At 43.4% G+C, this 19,470-nt stretch overlaps 1 long non-coding RNA gene across 2 annotated transcripts in view; it reads left to right on the top strand.

The window, feature by feature from the left end:
* LOC149871956 (uncharacterized) overlaps positions 1 to 19,470 on the top strand; it is a 198,277-nt gene that overhangs the window by 61,120 nt on the left and 117,687 nt on the right. The window contains exon 2 of one of the 2 annotated variants that reach the window (XR_016440568.1): positions 5,943 to 6,051. This is a non-coding gene — a long non-coding RNA (uncharacterized LOC149871956). Of the gene's footprint in view, positions 1 to 5,752; positions 6,052 to 19,470 lie in introns of those variants that run through there. The other variant, XR_016440567.1, reaches the window with a different exon arrangement.

Genomic DNA, 19,470 nt, shown 5'->3' on the forward strand with positions numbered 1-19,470 from the left:
AGCTTTTAGGCTAAGTATAGACAGTCAAAAAGCCCAACACTGAGCTTATTCAATCTTTGCAGGCTAGTTTAAGATTTTATAAGCAAGTGAACAGATATTAGTTCCATAACAGATTCTGGAAATGCAGCCATATGTGTGCAGTGGTCCAGACCAGAAGCCCCCAGGGGGTGGTAAGCCGAAGCAGACAGCTTGGGCCAAGGGTAACCTGCCCACCTTGTGAGGTAGGGTTTGTGGAAGAGGTGCAAAGCATCCTGGGTTCCTAGGGGACTGTGAGTTAACTTGAATCTGGAGGGGATCTGGGAGAGAAGTCCAATAAATTGATTTAACTTATATCAATTACATCTGATACTACATCCATCCAGGTTTATCTTAAACCAGTTTTGGTCATTTTGAAAGTGGTTTATGTGCACTGAACTTCTGTTGTGTTACAGATTTGAAACAGTTTCTGATCACTTATACCAGTTTATGTGTAATTTCTGTCCCTAGCTTTAAGGCCTAGGAAGTCCTTATTTGGAGATTATAGTCCTACTATTACATTTAATTCCTACTGATGGATCTACCTTGCATGAATCTGTTTAAATTGCCAGCTTCGACAACACCTTGTGTCAGTGAGTTCCACCACTCTGCAATCAATTTTACCTTTCATCTGAAGATTTCAAAGCACTTCACAAACATGAAGTAATTGAGCCTGACAGTAACCCTGTAAAGCATAAGTATCCCCCCCCCCGTTTATAGTTAGGCAGGACTTTGGGATGCAGGGGCTGACAGAGGTCAGTTTGAAAAGGATTTAGGATGAACTTATAAATCTTCAAGTATTCAAATATGCCTACTGAACCCTAATAAACAGGGAGGTATAATACTAGGAAATGCATGTGTATAGGTGGAGAGCAGGGGGGAAACCTGAAAGTTTCGTTTGCTGCCATATATGTCCCTGGGAGGAGGGAAAATAATTTCACCCTGGAGCTTTCCGTCCCTTCTTTGACATAGTTCATGGACTCGCAGGGCATTTTTACACATAGGTTTTTATCCCACAATGGACTTCAGAGCAGACTTGATTAATTGAATCTCCTCTGCACACAAGCTGATGTGAACTTCACTGTGTCGTGTGCAGTTGTTTAAGTGGAGAAATGCATATCAACATGCAGAAAATGGTGGCGGTGTACTTTTGAAATAAGCACCTCTCGTGTGTTTTAGTTCAAAGTGCAGTGCTGCCATTTTCTCAGCGCCGATGGGTATTTTCCTTATACAACTGCATGCCCTCCAGCACTGGGTGCTTTTCAAAGTGCCTGCTATTGTGGCACATGCATGTGTAGAAATGCCCAGAGAGTGCTCTGGGGTAGGTAGAAACATTTTAATTAGAGTGGTTCTAGGGAGCTGCTTTAATTAAAACACTTCAATGTCTTGTATATACAGTGTCTTGCATTTCAAAATGGCCATGGGGGCACTTTGACTAAAGCTTGTTCAATAAGACTGGTTAGAATGCTCCAGCAGGCTCAATTAATAGAGTCTGATCTAATATGTTCTAATCAGAACATGTCAGAGCACATGTATAGGAACCCATATTGTATATGGAAAACCTGGTTAAATTCTAGCATTCAGCTATAGCCCTGAATAAGGATGTCCATAGTCACAAATCCAGTGGAAGGTTGGGAAGAGTTGGTGAATTCAAAAATCCCATGCCCATCACTTGGTCCCCAGAAAACACAGGAGGTGTTTAAGATATCTGGCCAGCACAATGAATTACTCCTCCTCTTTATCTCCTAAGACTATCTGGGTGATTTGTTTCCTGGGTGTTAGAGGGAGAAGGGGAAGAAGAAAGAACTTCAGCTGGTGCTGTTCCATCTATTTTATCATCAGGAACTGTGAAAATCTTTTTCTCGATTTTTGTTTGTTTGAAAACTAAGAACCATGTTCTCAGCTGATGTAAAACAATGATGAATAAAGCCTGCCTTACACCAGTTGAGGGTCCATTCCAAAATGAATGGCTCATTTGGGGAAATGGAGGAGACGAGGGAGATCTGTTACTTAAGCGGGTCGGGTAGCTCCTACTATACGCTGTTGTTTAAAACCAGCTGTGCCATCTTTAATATCTTTAAAATGTATGCTTTTCAATATAAATTAATCGTCTTATCCAGCCTTTATTTTTAGCAAGTTCTGTGCCTTCTTTATCATAAAGATTTGTGTGGGAAACAAATAATAGGTTACTTGCTGCACAAGAGTTTATTTGCCTCAGTCTTTTATTCCTAGTATTAAAAACAAATCTGCTTTTTGTGATGGCACAATTAGTTGCTAGGAGGCAAAGATTATGATGTTGCAGAGAGAGAATTATTACTTCATGTTGATAATTAGTGTCAGAAGATAGCTTCCTAGGACCAAAAATAGTGGATTCCATTCAGCAACTTCTGACAAACTTTCTTGATTTCAATGACCACATTGATTTCAGAGAGGGGATTTAATACTCAGTTTGAACTTGAAAAATCAAATAGTTTCCCCTAATAATGTCAGTCTAAGAAAAAGAAACAAAATGTGTGAGAATTACAGACTTGCAGCTATTGTAATCACATTTCAAAGGGGATTTTGTTGTATTGTGTTATATTGTGTCTGCAGCTCTTCCTAAATTGTGAAAACCTCACCAGGTCTCCCAGTCCTGCTCTACTGAATTTCAATTAAAAAGAAAAAATAAAGGGGGGCAGGGAGAGAAGAAGAGAGCGAACAGCTAAATGAACATTAATGTCCCAATTGCTGCTGCTTAGTAATATTTCCTAAAGGTTCCATCCCAAATTGCCTGCTCAGATTCTCAACTTTCAGCTTCCCCCGGTTGCAAGAATGCATATTTTTGACTGTGTGGATAAGACTTGGGAAAGGTGCTGTAGCTGCAGCAACTTAGATTCATCCTTTGACTTTCAGTTTCCCTCTCATCTCTAGTGTATTACTCTGTATACCCTTCTGACATGAAAAAGCCAGTCTAATTCAACAAGGAATTATCCCTTCTTTTTATGTCCCATCAGCAGTTAATATTTTCCAATTTGTGCTTAATGTGCAGTGAAAGCATTTACTATAGTGACAGAAGCATGAACAGAGAACAGAGAACAAAATCACTACCTTTTCTTTGGTAAAAGAGGTTTATCTTTACCACCTAAGATCTCTCTAATTTTCACTATCATCAGGCCACTGCAACAAGGCCATAGCTGTTCCCAGCAGGAGTATAATCATCTCTGCTCCTTCTGTCCCTCAGGGGGTTTCCCCCTTTTTAATCCCTGGCACTCAGTGCTGAGGCTTATACAGAAAAGATAACGCTCACAGATATAAGGCCTGGTCCCTTAATGCTTGGAATCAATACTTCCCTTACATATATATTGCCATGGTATTCATGCTGCACTCCTGCAGAATGGGAGGAAATACCCTCTGCTTCCTTTTCTTGGAACCACTACAGTAAATTGTATGGGATGTATATAATGCAAATCTGTTGACCACAGAAACACTATTGACCATACTTTGAAATCATAGATATAGTTCACTAGCATATCTTCCTTAATAATTAACTGGCAGATGATGTTTAAGAAAGAGAAAAGTGTAACCTCAAGTATTAAGTAATGAGAATTAAATCAGTAAAAACTTCTAAAAAATAAATACAGTTCTATCTATGGTTATGGGCAAGTAAATATTAATTAAAACTTCCGTGAAGTGGGTGATTATTTCTTTCCCAATTGTCTTGATCAGAAAACAGTGACAAGGGGACATTGGTAAAATCTTTTGGTAAATTTTCATCTCCAAATACAGGAGAATGGTATTAGTAAAACTAAGGGTGTTGTTACATATTTTCTTTCACATATGTAAAAGGCTCTTAAAACAGGAATGTTCATAAATTAAACCAGGAAAAGTCAAGCTAAGTACCCGCTACTCATCTCAAATATAGTCTTCTTCAGGTGAGGATTATCTTCAGCTGGTGTTCATATCAGGCTGCTCCATGGTGCTAGCTCAGATTGGAGCAATTTGACTCCAGCCCACTCCAGAAAGCACCACTCCCAGTGGATGCTGTATGGTGTTCTGAGTGACATCAGGGAGAGCCTGCAGTGAGGGGATCCTAAAAGTAAGAATCTCTCCCTTCTCCTCCATACTCTGCAGATTCCCTCCCCTTGTTCCCCTCCTTTTCTCATTCTCGACTTCCCCACCTCCCAACTCCTTGGGGCTCACCCCCTGCTCTCATACATCTTGGTCTACTAGGGCTTACCCCCTTGCCTACCCCATCTTGTGGTTCACCCCTTCCAGTCCCACCCTCTGTTGGATCTCACACTGTTTTATGGTCCACTCACCCCGTGTTCCCTAGGGGCTCACCCCCTATATTAACCCCCCTTCACTCCCCATTTACCTGTGCTGGTGGTGTGGGAGCAGGCAAGGAGAAGGTGCCTGCCCACTTGATGCTGCCACTCCTACTGCCACTGCCACTCTCTAGGCTGAGCCCAGCCCCCAACAGCTATTGTATGTGGGTGGGGAGCTGCCAAGGAGCTACAAGGGGGAGCAGGTCCTGATCAAATCCAGGCTGGGGGAGGAGGCTAGCAGACCCTTATTCAGGCTGGAGAGCTGGCAAACACCCCTCCCCCCCCCCCCAACCCAAGTTCAAAGGAGCTGGCATGCACCCCCCAGCCCAGACTGAGGACCCTTACCTGGTTCAAATCAAAACCTGCTCACCCGTCTCTCCCTGTGGTTCCCCAGCTGCTCCCTACTTATGTGCAAGAATCAGAGTAGCAGCAGTGGTGTCAGGTGGGTGGATTACACCTCCCTGTCTGCTCCTGTGTCAGCAGCACAGTTGGGCAGAGAGCCAGAGGAGAGGAGCTGGGGGTAAGTCCCTAGAGGATATGGGGCTAGGTAAGCCCCAAGGGGCTATGGGCTGGTTGGGGCCCTGATCCAGTTGCCAGGGATGGTGGGGCACTCATCTGGGCTGGAGGCTGGCAGGGCCTCAGTTCAGAGGGCTCAAGGGGACTGGGGGGAGGGTTGTGATTTGAGCCAGGGAGGCTGGCAAAACCTTGATCATGATGGTGGCCTGTCAGACTCCAATCAGGGCAGGAGGAGGGCACTGTTGGGGCCTTGACTCAGGTTGGGTTGGGGAGGGCTAAAAACCACAATCCCAGAGCCTATACTGCCCTAGAAAGCCAGTGAATAGGGTAAGACTCCTAGCCACACCTCTGCTCACCAGCCTTCTTGGGGCAGTTTAGTGCAATGCATGTTACAGAGGGTATTAAGTCTCAACACGTGACTGCTTACAGCAATGCTAACTTGAACGCAGCATAATACTCATTAGAGTTAGCAGCATGTGTTAACACTAACATGTAACAACACCCTAACTAAAAGATTTGGGATAGAGACAACAAAAGAGTTACACTGCTTTAAAGCTTGGGAGGACTTACTATGGTGAAACTGAATCAGGTCTAACTGTTTTGCCCGTTTGCTTCTAACACAAAGTAAAGATGGCATCACATGTTCAGTTTAAAAGTGACTGAGTACACTTAAAACACAAGCAGACCCACATTCAAGCAGTTTAGTATGTGTTAAGTGCCCTCCTGGTATTACAAAATTTTGGCCTTTCAGGCAAGGGTTACCTCTTAACATATACTAATTTTAATAGGTCACTATTTTCCAAAGATTTGCAGCTGTTGCAAGTGAACATATGACCAGGCCCCAAGAGAAATGAACCTGAAAAGGCTTACCTTCCATTTCATTCAGGAGTAAATTACTATGGGCTAGGATAGTGGTTCTCAACCTTTTCGGATTGAAGGAACCTCTCACAGGACTCAAGTTTTGTGAATTTAATGACACGCCGTTTCAAAAACCTATTTATACATTATAGTGCTTTCTTTCTTACAAAGGAACTGGGGAGTTAAGTAACAGAATTAGCCAGACAGGGACAAGCCTAAGCCTATGTTTATCTGCCTTTCTCCTTACAGCTTAGGCATCTTTGAAAGGTTCTAGTGACATCCCGGGTATCACAGCACCCTTATTGAGAATCCCTGGGCTACAAGTTACACTGCATCAGCTGATATCCATTCTCCAATGGTAAGTCTTTTTATTCCTCTTTAAAACTGTATAACTCTAAATCTGTCCATGCCTTGGATTTAATGTGACTTTGTTTATGAAGCAAACTTGAAAAAATGTGATAAACTTTTAGCATGATTTTATTTATCCCAGATGAGTTTCTGTTCTAATATTATGCTGTTTTATGATTTTTTAAATAGTCCAGCTTAAAAGCTGTTTGAATCCAATGCAGAAGTTACTGGGTCTTTGGCCTGTTTATACAAGGCATCAGGCTAATTCAGGCTAATATGGTCCCTTTGCATCACAACAATTATGAATTAGCTATTAGCTATGTGTAAAATTTAAATGCTCTGCATATTAAACAGATTGAAATGGACCTCAAGCATTAAGAGTCTGACGAACCTCATATAAAAACCCATGTTTAAATAAGGAGTCTTTCTTATTTTACATTGGATGATCATAATTAACTCCTGTATTTTCTTTGATGTCTTCTACATGATGATTTTGATTTAAAATTCCTATAGAATCAGAATATACCTACCTCTTGCAAAAGTGTATGATGGGAAGGTACAAAAATTGCCCCATTATTGCACCTTTTGTATGTATGAATGTAGATTCCCATCTATGCCAACAGCAAACAGCATCAGCACAGGAAGAAGCCAAGATCATAGGTGTACCTCATTCTAAAAGTAGGCTTCAGATGAGACCAGGGTCTTTGGAGATTGTGTAATCCCTCTGGCATACAAAAACTAGCAGTGAGCTACTTAAATGATGGAGCTCCATACTGTCACCAATACTAAGCAGTGTGTAATGGGTACAATTTATCCTTTTATTTACTTTGATTCAAAATGAAGCTAAATTGTGGTGAGAGAGTAATTTTTAGGTTTTAGAAGCATTTTTTCTACTTTCTTCAGCAGTGTTTTACTAGGCAGCACATGCTTTTAGTGTTTTAAAATTTGATTTAATGTAGGGTAGTACCAGAGCTAACACTGTCAGCAATTGCAATCACTCTGAGTGATATCAGCTTGTCATGGCCAGGGGAGCTGGAGAGACTAAGTGATCTGCACGTTGTGAGGCAGACAGCAATACACTTAGAGCTGAACACCACTCTGGTGGCAACAGGCTGATAATGCTCAGAGTGACTGTGACAGCTGACACAGAATGGCACCAGTGAGGTTTTTTCCATGCTAAATAAATTTGCAATGAGTAAACCTAAAAAGCAGCTCTGTCAAACACAACGATGAGGGGACAAAACGTAAAAGTGAGGAAATAATTTTCTACTACTGTTCTTCTTGCAGATAATCTTTTTTGCTGGCTGTGTATGAACTCTTCAGATTTTGTTCTTGAATGCTGTTTCTTCTTTTCTGTCTTATTCTTCTTCCAAACCACACTCCTGATTTTCTTGTTCTCCCTCAGCTCTCAACCAATGCCTGTATACTCCTCCTTTATGCCCAATGTCTCCTTCACCCATTCCCATCCCCGCAATAAAGAATTCCAGAAGTGTTAGAAGTCACCCATTAACAGGGCTGTTCTCACATCAGACCAAATTCTTGTCTGGTCCATTGGTGTAAATTGCCAGCATCTGCGGGTATTGCTGCAGTAATTTTTAACACAAGAAACTTCTGTGAAAGATGCAGTGCAACCATGTGGCTGAGAGAGAGGCCATATGATTTATGCTTCTGATGTCATACATAAAATCTCAGGCATAACCAGAAATATAATCCAGTTGTTTTTATCTATCTATCGTAGGATTTTATACAGCTGCCCCCCAAGTCCTATGTTTTAAACACAAAATTGTTTCTCAGCTTGTTATTACCAAGAGGAAAAAAAATTCCTCACAATCAATCATTTTTCTTTTAATAATATCATAGATAAGATAGATTTTCAGATTTTGTTCAAAGTTATTTAAATACTTTTATTTTTCAGTGTTATTGAACCTAGTCTATTGACTGTTTTTTGTACAGTCTCACTAACCATTGTATCTCCAAAGCCCACAGACATCAGTGTATTTTTCACCCCTATGAAATACCAAAATGCTGAGGTTGAATGACTTATCCAAGATCAAGGATATTTGTATTACACTTGGGAGCTGAAGGTAGATATTTTGTTTCAGAGCTCAGAGGCTAATGACCCAGCCAAAATACCCTTTCTGAAGCTGTGATATCATAGAAAGTAGGGTTTAATGTGAAGCCATGGAAGCATTCCCATCCAAACTCCTCTCTTAATGTGAAGAGTGGGATTCTTTTTAAATGAAAGTAGCTTGTAAAACTGTAATCTGCTCCATCTGTAAACCCAATGAAATCCAACGATCCAATGAATATGGAGTTAGACACCAGGGCCAGATACAGAAATTATACTTTAACCAGTGTAAGTGATCAGAAACCAGTTTATACCTGTCACAGAACAGAAATTTGGCACATAAAACCAGTTCATACCCATAACAGAACAGAAGCTTAGCGCACAGACTGATTTAAAAACAGCAAAACCTGGTCTAACATTTAAAACCCCATAATTTAGATTGATTCCGCCTTGGGCTTTTTGAACATATGTACTTAACCCAGATAAAAAATACGAGCCACAATATTATAAATATATTAAGTTAATGCAAACTCAGTGTTTTTCATAGCCAGTTTTCTATTTTCCACTTCTGTATGTTACATATGTTTCAGCTTAAGATAACGAATTACACTACAGTGTAGTTCTGCATATACCTGTTGTGAAGAGCCAAAGAAAAGGCCTAGCATACTGTACTTAGGCAATTCAAATTATGACATGTAGTGAAAAAGACTTTACAGATACCTTGACCATGTAGTTTCAATAAAGGAAACTAAATGTTAGGTTCTAGCTTTTATTGATCATTTATTTTAGGATGTGAAAGGGCAATTGTGGATTAAAAATAATGAGCTCCCTTGATAAATGTGCAATTAATAAACAGTTCTTGCATATACAAAAAAATCCACAACATTAATGGTTATGAATCTACATTTTGTAGACCTTCAGAAATCTTCTCTGCTTTTCAAATGTTGTGACACATTACCTGCAACCAATCAGAAACAATTGCACAGGAAAAAAGAAGATATTACAATGTTGTGTACATCAAAGAAATTATTTAGTAGTTGGATACAAGAGTCCAGAGATATTTCCAGAAGAGAATTTGTGTGCTTGCCATGTATTCTGAGTTGTTACGGAGATTAGCCTAGATTAGATCCCTGAATCTAAGCATCTTTGAAATTTGGTGCTTTTTAAAATCTGATATCGAACCTAAGAAAGTTCTTCTATTTGAATCCTACCTGCACCCAAATGGATACTTTGTATCTACCAATAATTTACTTGTTTTTCTTTCATACGGTAGAAGGCGTAAAGCCACGGCAACAAAATTCAAACATTATTCTAAATGGCACATTTTGAATGCCTCTTCTCCTTACAAGTTCAATTTGTTCCTACCCTTAGCAATTTCAGCCATGGTATTTAGGCAGCACTGTGCTACTGCTACATTATCCACCCAACTTTCATAGTCAGCCCTAGGTAGTATGGTCTACCATAGGTGACAAGCATATAAATCACTATTGGCAGAGTTTCACTGGATTAGAACTGATGTAGTCATCTGACCAGCTAGAGGTAAAAGAAGAGATTTCAGGTTATTTCTGGAATTTAGGCATGTTGGAAAGGCTATGAAACCAGTATGACTTTGAGGCTGTTTAATCACTTTGACATCTGGTAGGAAAACCCCTTCTGTAAGGGGTGTAGCCATTGTTTCAGGCATTGGTTCATAACACAGGTCCCCTCTCAGCTAGCACCATCTCTATTTTATCTAACTATGCATGAGCCAGATGCTGCTTATCCATATCCCTGTTTCCTGAAAGCTCTTCTTCATTAGCATGAACATATTGCATACAGTTGTATATAAACACCAACAGAGACAACCCCCATAAAAACAAAATAAATACACAAACAAACAAAAAAGCAAATCTAAGAACACCATGCTGTTCAGCTGATTTGCTAGCATACTAAGGACATAAAAATATTGTAACAGTCATAAATATTACTGAATAAAAAATACACAACTGATGTATATAGGCCAGTGTTTCTGAGTGTTGATTTCTTACTTTAACTGCACAATATTACACAAAACAGTATTAAACATGATGTTTTATAATTCACTGTCTGTAAGCCACAATCATCAACATGGGAGACTGTATCTGCTCTAAAGCCTACATGTTGCCTGATATGCCAAGGTAGGTATGCAGAAGATCATTATGTATTCTTCACCATAGGTCAGTTGCTTAGCTACCAGAGAAGTAGAGAACTACTAATTGGAAGTATTCAGTATTGCTGGCAACATTTGCTGCAGGACATTGGACTTGGAAACAGCAGCGACTAAGTCAGATATAAATGTTGCAGAAGGAAGGATGAAAGAAAAGCCTACACAGCATTAACTTGCTGGGAATGACTAATCTCTTCCATCAGTATTATGATGTATGGATCATCATCAGTAAAATGGTACTGATTCTGATGATCAGACATCAAATGATCCTATGATGAATTCAGCATTTGTGGAGATTAGTTATCCCTGCAAGTTAATATACTGTCGTTATATTTTAAATATAATTATTGTTCAAATAGCTAAAGTAATTTCCTATTTATATAGCTCCAGTACATTTCCAAGTGTTTAATTACCTTCAGGGATCTCCAGCTAATAGGTACAACTATCAACACAGAAAAAAAATTACGGGATTGGCCAAAATACTATTCTCTCAGGAGATCCCTAATTGCTGAGACAGTTGCGTTCAGTTCACATCTGAAGTGAAGCTAGTTTGTAAAAATTAGCATTCCTTTTCTTGAACAAAGAAAGAATTGAATCATATAGTATTAGTCATTCTTTTCACAGTATCCTTTAGGATAGAAGATCTTTCCTGTCTCAGTCTGTATTTTAAAACTTTATTTTCTGCCTGTTCTAGTGTCTTTTATGTAAAATGCAAGACCACCTCTTTGGACTAAGTTTAAAGTTCTTTCTAATCCAGTACCTTGCCATCAGATATTTCACGTTAGACAGAAAAGCAACCTTTGCCTTTGACCTTCTACTGAAAAAAAAATGCCAGGGGAAACATTTCACACAAATTTATATGTGTATAAAGCTACTTCACACCAAATGATATGCAGGAGACAAACACTTAGGACACTTTTACACGTGCTTTGGGGCTGGGGGAGAGGGGCAAGCACTTTAATTAGAGCGGCACTCAGAGCTGCTCTAATGAAGGTGCCACTGTGTCTCCTACATCAGCATCCCCATGCTTTAAAATGGTGGCAGGGATGCTTAGATTTAAGTTTGTTTGACGCACTTTAGTTCAAGTGCTCTGCCATCATTTTTAAGTGTGGGGACGCTGATACGTGAAATGCAGGAGGCTGCTGGAGCACGGCAATTGCCAGGCTTCAGCAGACTTGATTAATCCAGCATGTTGGAACTCCAGTGTGTTGGAGCAGCCTTGTACAGGCACACTTAATAACACTGAAGACTTAGTGATGGCTGTTCTATTCACAGAATTTAGCTTTGTGAAAAATATACCTCAAACAGTTCCACATGTATTATCTCCCCCTATATTTCCAATGATATGTAGATATCCTTTAGCTAGAAAGGACCATTATAATAATTTATTCTGAGTGTCTGTATATTATATCCCATAGTCTGATCAAGACTTGCAGGTTTATGCTCAAGAAGCACAGGCTTTTGCTTAGGAAAAGGAAAGATATGAATAGGGATGTATTTAAGAGTCAAGCTGCAACGTTATTAATTTAATATTGGGATGAAACAGCAAGCAAGAAACACTTCTCTGATTATAGGAATTTAATTGGGTCCAATCCATTGTTCCATGGATCTTTGATTAAAATAAATAATGTTGGTAGTCCCTTTTCTATTTTTATCAATATTTGTATAGTTTTATTCAAGAATGCTTATCTTTGCTTGGATTGCATATCTACCAATTACAATGTGTGCCTGGGATTAAGCCCTTGGGCTAGGGATCAGAAATGGGTTTAAACCTATAACAGAACAGAAGTTCAGTGCACATAAACCACTTTCAAAATGGTCAAAACCAGTTTAAGATAAACCTGGGTGGATGGATGGATGTGGCAGCGAAGACTGCGCTACCCACTCAGGGGAGATTCCAGGGACCCGAGAGAAGGGCCCCGAAGATTACAAGGACTGCCAGAGTGGATGCTCCAAGCACAAATACTTACTTTATGACAGACCCAAAGCAAGAGAGCAGGACACAAGAAAATCAAAGACACCCAGATTCATAGTTTCATAGTAGGGTCGGAAAGGACCTGAGCAGATCATCAAGTCCTACCCCCTGCCATGGCAGGAAAGAGTACTGGGGTCAAAGGACCCCAGCAAGGTGATTGTCAAGCCTTGTCTTAAGGACCCCCAGGATAGGAGCCAGCACCACTTCTCTTGGAAGTTGGTTTCAGCTCCCCTGACCGTGAAGTAGCGCCTCCTGATGTCTAGTCTGAATCTACCGTCTGCCAGCTTGTGACCATTATTTCTAGTCACTCCTGGTAGTGCTTGGGGGAACAGAGACTCCCCCAATGCCCGCTGGTCCCCTCTGACTAGTTTGTAACAGGCTTATGGAGGCTGAACAGGTTCAGGTCCCTTAGCCTTTCCTTGTAGGGCCTGCCTTGCTGCCCCCGATCATGCAAGTGGCCCTCCTCTGGACCCTCTCCATGTTGTCCACATCCCTCCTGAAGTGCGGCGCCCAGAACTGGATTCAGTACTCCAGCTGCGGCCTGACCAGTGCTGCATAGAGGTGGAGTACCACCTCTCTGGACCTGCTTGAGATGCATCTGTGGATGCATGACAAGGTGCAGTTGGCCTTCCTTACTGCCTGCCCATATTCATCTTGGCATCAATGATGACTCCAAGATCCTTTTCTGCTTCTGCACTGATGAGAAGGGAGTTCCCCAACCTGTAGGTATGGTGCTGGGTCTTCCTCCCCAGGTGTATCACCTTGCACTTGTCAGTGTTGAATTCCATCCTATTCTTGTCCACCCACCCCTGTACCCTGTCTAGGTCCAATTGTAGCCTATTCTTTCCTTCTAATGTGCCCACATTCCCCCACATCTTAGTGTCATCAGCAAATTTGAACAGGGTGCTTTTTACCCCTTTGTCCAAGTCACTGATGAAGATGTTGAACAGTTGCGAGCCCGAGGACTGAACCCTACGAAACCCCATTGCCCACATCCCTCCAGGTCGAAAATGACTCATCCACTCACTACCACTCTCTGGGTGTGGCCCTCCAGCTAGTTGGTGACCCATTTGACTGTGTAGGTGTTGACACCACAGTCCCCCAGTTTTTTAATGAGAATGGGCTGAGAGACCGTGTCAAAGGCCTTCCAAAAGTGCAGAAACACTATGTCCACTGCTACTCCTGCATATAAGGATTTGGTGACCTGGTCATAGAAGGCCACCAGGTTGGTCTGACAGGACCTGCCTCTAATGAACCCGTGTTGGTTGCCCCTAAGTGTAACCTCCCCTGCTGTCCCCTTGTGGACATGTGCCAGAATAATTCTCTCAAAAAGCTTACCCAGGATCCAGGTAAGACTAACTGGCGTATAGTTCCCCAGGTCTTCCTCCCTCCCCTTTTTGAAAATGGGAACCACATTGGTCCTCTTCCAGTCCTCTGGCACCACGCCAGAGCACCACAAGTGTTCGTAAAGCCGTGCCAGGAGTCCCGCAATGACCTCACCTAATTCCCTCAGCACTCTAGGGGAGAGATCATCCGGACCAGCTGATTCAAATACATCCAGTCCCTCCAGAAGTTCCCTGACTAGATTCTCCCTGACCCTTGGCCTAGGTGCGCCTCCCCTGAGGCCTGAGGGGGGCCCGGTGTGAGGGGGTGATCTGGTTCCTGCTCAGGAAAATGGAAGCAAAGAAGTCGTTGAATAGGTTAGCTTTGTCGTCTGCTCTGACAACCAAATTTCCTAGCGTGTCTATCAGGGGCCCCAAGTTACCCGGTACCTTCTTTTTGCCCCCTATGTATTTAAGTAAGGACTTCTTGTTGTCCTTGATCCAGGAAGCTAGTCCCAGTTCCATCTCTGCCTTGGCCTTCCTGACTGCCCCCCTGTGTTCAGATCTGTGTGCCCCACTTCAGGAGGGATGTGGACAACATTGAAAGGGTCCAGAGGAGGGCCACCCGCATGATCTGGGGACAACAGGGCAGACCCTACAATAAGAGACTGCAGGACCTGAACTTGTTCAGCCTTCACAAGAGAAGGCTGAGGGGGGACCTGATGACCGCCTATATACTCACTAGGGAGGACCAGAAGGTTTGGGAGAAACTTTGTTTCCCCTAGCACCCCCGGCATAACAAGCAATAATGGCCACAAGTTGTTGGAGAGTAGGTTTAAATTCGACATCCATAAGAACTACTTCGCAGTCAGGGCTGCTAGGATCTGGAAGCAGCTTCCAAGGGAAGTGGTGCTGGATCCTACCCTGGGGGTCTTTAAGAAGAGGCTTGATGCCTACCTGGCTGGAGTCATTTGCGCCCAGTTTTTCTCCTGCCCAAGCAGGGGGTTGGACTTCACGATCTACAAGGTCCCTTCTGGCTCTACTTCTATGATTCTACAATCCCCAAGCAATCGCAGTATAATGCTCCGTGGTGATGGCCCCTCCCTTCCATTGGGTGTACGCCTTCCTTTTAGCTAAATGATATTCCTGGATGCTTCTGGTGAGCCATGGGGGCTTTTGTGCCCTCCTGCCCCCTTTGATCCATGTTGGGATTACCTCCCTTTGGGCTTGGAGGATCATCTGCTTAAGAAGCAACCGGTCTTCTTTGAAACTTGGCTCCCCTCCCCTCCGGGACCTCAGTGCTTCCCCGACTATTTTTCTTAGCTCATTGAAGTCTGCCCTCCTGAAATCAAGGACTGCTGCCTTGCTGCAGACCGTTGCCACCTTGTGCACCTTTGACCTAACTAGATCTGTGAGCTGACTTAAGAATTCCCGGCCTATCTCTTCCCCTTGGTTGGGTGGTCTGTAGTAGACCCCCACTGTTAAGTCTCTTTCCCCTTGACTGCCTTGTGTACTAACCCAGAGCACTTCAGTGTGCCCCTCCTCTGACTTTGTGCTACCTGGTGAGGATTTATATTCCTCCTTAATATCGAGCGCCACACCCCCACCTTTCCTTACTGTCATATCCCTCCTGTACAGCCTATAGCCCTTGATTTTCACCGCCCAGTCATGCATTGGGTCCCACCACGTTTCAGTGAGTGCCACTATGTCTGGGTTGGTGTCAGCTAGCAGGAGGGTAAGTTCTTCCTGCTTGTTTCCCATACTATGAGAATTTGTGTAGAGGCATTTGAGGCCTCCTGTGGATGTGTGCACTGGCCCCCTAATCACAGCATTACCCTGACCCCTGTTGCTTACCTGTGTATATGTTCTGCTCGTCAGTCTAAGCTGGGCTGTACTTGTGAGTGCTGCTTGGTTTAGCAGTCCAAAGCCTCCTCCCCCCTCGTCTTCCCCTTCCCCCAGCGAGCCTAGTTTAGAGCCTGCCAGAGTAGATCCACCAACCTAGAAGAGAACACATGCTTACCTTTAGGGGAAAGGTGGAGCCCATCCCACCCGAGTATGTCTCTCATCAGGATGTGTGGGTTGTTGTCAAGGAAGCCAAAACCCACCTCAAGACACCATTCCCGAAGCCATCAGCTGGTCTCTGCAATGCACATCTCATGCCATCTTCCATGTCTGCTCACTGGTAGGACAGAAGAGAATACCACCTGTGCACCCATCTCCTTCAGCACTCCCCCCAGAGCGTGGTAGTCCACCATCAGGTGATCAGGGCTTCTCCTGGCCACATCATTAGTACCCACATAGATTAGAACCATGGGGTAGTAATCGGTGGGCTGGATTATGGCCTGGATCATCCCCGTCACGTCATGAATCTTTGCTCCAGGTAGGCCATAGACCTCGCGTGTTGAGGGGTCCTGGCGACAGATAGGGCCCTCTGTACCTCTCATGATGGAGTCACCTATGATGATCCCTCAATGCTTTTTCCTCCAGGCCTGCTTAGCTCCTTCGGCCTGTTCAGAGAGTGGAGAGTGTGGGGTTGCCTCCTCTCCAGTTGCCTCCTCTCCCTCCTCCTCCAGTGTTGCCAGGGCCTTGTACCTGTTCTCCAGCCAGACTGGAGGAACTGGTACTGCTGTGTTACAAGCAGCCCTGGTTCTGGAGGTGACTGTCTGCCACTCTGCAGTGGAGGGCACTTCCTGAGGTGCTTCTTCCTTGGGTGTGGGGCCCTGCAGGGAAAGGAAATAGCCGTCAATTTGTTCCTCCACCTCCCTGATTCCCCGCAGCGTGCTAACCTCCTCCTGGAGCTCCCTCACCTTCGCCTCCAGGGCCCTAAGGCAGGCACCTGAAGGACCTGTCCCAGCACTCCACATCAACACCATCATAGGAGTTGCTGCTTGTTTTTAGCTTAGTGCAGTGCCTTCACCCTGCCCTTGTAGGAGTCTCCCTCCTGGCCCTTCCTGCTCGTGTGCCTGTTTGCCCACTCTGTTCACGCAGTGTGGCTCAGGAGCGTGGCTCCCTACTGGCTCAGCTAAGACAGATCCAGGGTGTTTCCCCTCCAGATCTGGCTCAGCTGCGTCCAGTCCTTCTGCCCGCTTACCTTAGGGGGATCAGCCGCTGCTGCCCCTGCTGCTGGCTCTGCTGCTGCTGCATCCGCTTCCACCTCAGGCCTGCTAAGAGGGCACACGTGTGTGTGGGACACACGTTTGCCTGGATCCCTCCTCTCCCACTGCTCCTGGCTCCCAATTGCTGGGGGCTACATCAAACTGAGGCTTTTAAAGGCCACGGTTTGAATTTCCTGCCGCTGCCCCGATCAGCCAATCAGGCTCTCCAGTCTTCCCGGAAGTGCCTGCTGGCAGTCCTGCCCCCTACGCTCCCCCTCTGGGGGGATCCAGTACCTCTGGAGCCTGCTTCCAGAAGGTTAACCCTGGGGGTACTCCCTAGCTTGGGGGATAGTCTTCCCAGCCCTCCCTGTCTGCATGCTTTGTTCACGCGGTGCGGCTCCCTACCAGCTCAGCTAAAAGGGATCCGGGGGGCTTCCCATCTGGATCCAGCTCAGCTGCATCTGGTCCCTCTGTCCACTTACCTTAGGGGGATCAGCTGCTGCTGCCCCCACTGCTGGCTCCGCTGCTGCTGAGTTCGCCTCTGCCTCAGGTCTGGTAAGGGGGCACACATGTGTGCCCGGATCCCTTCTCTCTCCACTGCTCCTGGCTCCTGATTCCTTAGTTCCTGTCAGTTCCAGTTGGCTAGGTGCAGGATGGAGAGCTACCTCCATGCCAAATTACCTGCACTAGCTAAAACTTCCAATCACCCAAGCAAAAATACTTTGTGCAGTTATAGGGTAACATTAATCCATTCTGAATTCCTTTTCTCTAGATCATGCTTCCAGAAGCTTCTATACAAGAAATATATTACATGAAGTAATAAAACCTAGTTCCACCAAACATAACAGATAAAAACACCATTTAAATCTGAGGGGTGGCCTATAACCATAAAGTAATCAAGTGAGCTGGCAAAGCCTTGTAAACTTTCAATATTATTGGGAGAATCAAGTTTGATCCATATTTTTCATCATTGTTAAACAACACCAATACACATCACCTGTGCATCTTAATTAGTGAACAGCACTTTTGGAAGCTTCGTGCTAAATTAAGACACAGTCAGCATGCCATTATCTCCTTCCTCTCACCTGCTGCCCTGCTGAAAGTTTCATGCATCTTACCATTTAGGTTTTTCTAGTTTTATCTCCTGTCTTCTACACAACATTTTCATTTCCATGGGGAAGGGTTAAGACTGAGTTGGGAGGGGGGAAAGCTTAGTTTCTGTTCCCAAAGCTATTTCTTTTTTAAATCCAATGACTCCTCTCTCTCTTTCTCCCTTTCACATCTCACAGGCCTTAAGGGTCTATAACCACCTGAACTACAGCTTTTCATTCTTCCTGTCCTGCACAATCTTCTCTCACCTTGCTGCACAATCTTCTCTCACCTATCCCTTCCAGATGTTATCTTCCCTTTGTTTCTTTGGTCTACCTTGCGGTCTGATACCCTCCACCTCAGCTTCCAAAATGCTTCTTACATGACTTCCCTAATCAGTCTTTGCAATATGCCCTGCCTATGGGTGGATTTAGAAATTTGAAAAAGGGGGTGCTGATCTTGTGATGCATCGTATCATATAAAACAACTCTTATTTTTATCCAGTTGGAGAGAAACTAGATGTTTTATTAATATGCTACGGGCCTCTTACTATCTTATTCAGCTTAGAATCGAAGCAAAAACAAATATAAATTTATAGGAATGCACATTAATTTACAAGATGATATGTAAAAATCACAACAAATAGGGTAAAAAAAGTTAAAATATATTGTTTGGTTACTACTGTAGTCATTATAATTAAATGTACATTTGTCATTCAGTTCTGTAAAATAAAATCTAGCCTTCATAAGCATCTTTAAAGTGAAACCAACACTTCACTGTCTGTCATTTTTACGCTTCAGTTAATGTTCACCTGAGTTAATATTAACAAACCTGCATTAAAGATTAAAGTTTTATGTTAGGTAGAGCTAAAATTAGTCTTCAGGGCTGTGAAACACAAGAGAGATATTACCAGAAATGGCTAACAGACATCAAAATTGTGGAAGAAAGGGTTGCTTGATTAATGGGGTGTAGGTTGTAGCTATGTTGGTCTAAGGACATAGGCAGTCAAGGTTCTTTGGGCAAATCTGATATTTTTTATTAGGGATAAAAATAGTTGGACATTTTTTTCTAAGCTCATTCCATCAACTGCAGATTGATGAAGATTGGTGTAAGAGTACACACCAACTGCAGATACTTCCCCAGCTGGACGAAGGGTTTTTAAATCCAAAAGCTTGCTAAGAAAAGTTTTCAGTTGGTCTAATAAAATATATCAAATTTACCCGAAGGACCTTCTCTAGCTTGATTAATGGAACATCAAGACCATAAGAAGGAGAGAGAAATTCATAGAGTCATAGATTCATTAGCATTATGGTTCATAGAATTATAGAATCATAGAAGTAGGGTCAGAAAGGACCTTCTAGATGTTCAAGTCCGACACCCTGTCTGGCCAGGAGAAAAACTGGGCTCAAATGATTCCAGCCAGGTAGGCATGAAGCCTCTTCTTAAAGACCCCCAGGGTAGGATCCAGCACCACTTCCCTTGGGAGTTGGTTCCAGATCCTAGCGGCCCAAACTGTGAAGTAGTTCTTATGGATGTCAAATCTAAACCTAGTCTCCGAAAACTTATGTCCGCTATTCCTTGTTATGCCAGGGGGCGCTAGGGGAAACAAAGTCTCTCCCAAACCATTCTGGTCCCCCCTAGTGAGTTTATAGACGGTCACCAGGTCCTCCCTCAGCCTTCTCTTGTGAAGGCTGA

This window comes from Crocodylus siamensis, chromosome 2 (genome assembly GCF_052110815.1).
Source record: "Crocodylus siamensis isolate JL-2025a chromosome 2, ASM5211081v1, whole genome shotgun sequence".
Taxonomy (NCBI): Eukaryota; Metazoa; Chordata; order Crocodylia; family Crocodylidae; genus Crocodylus; species Crocodylus siamensis.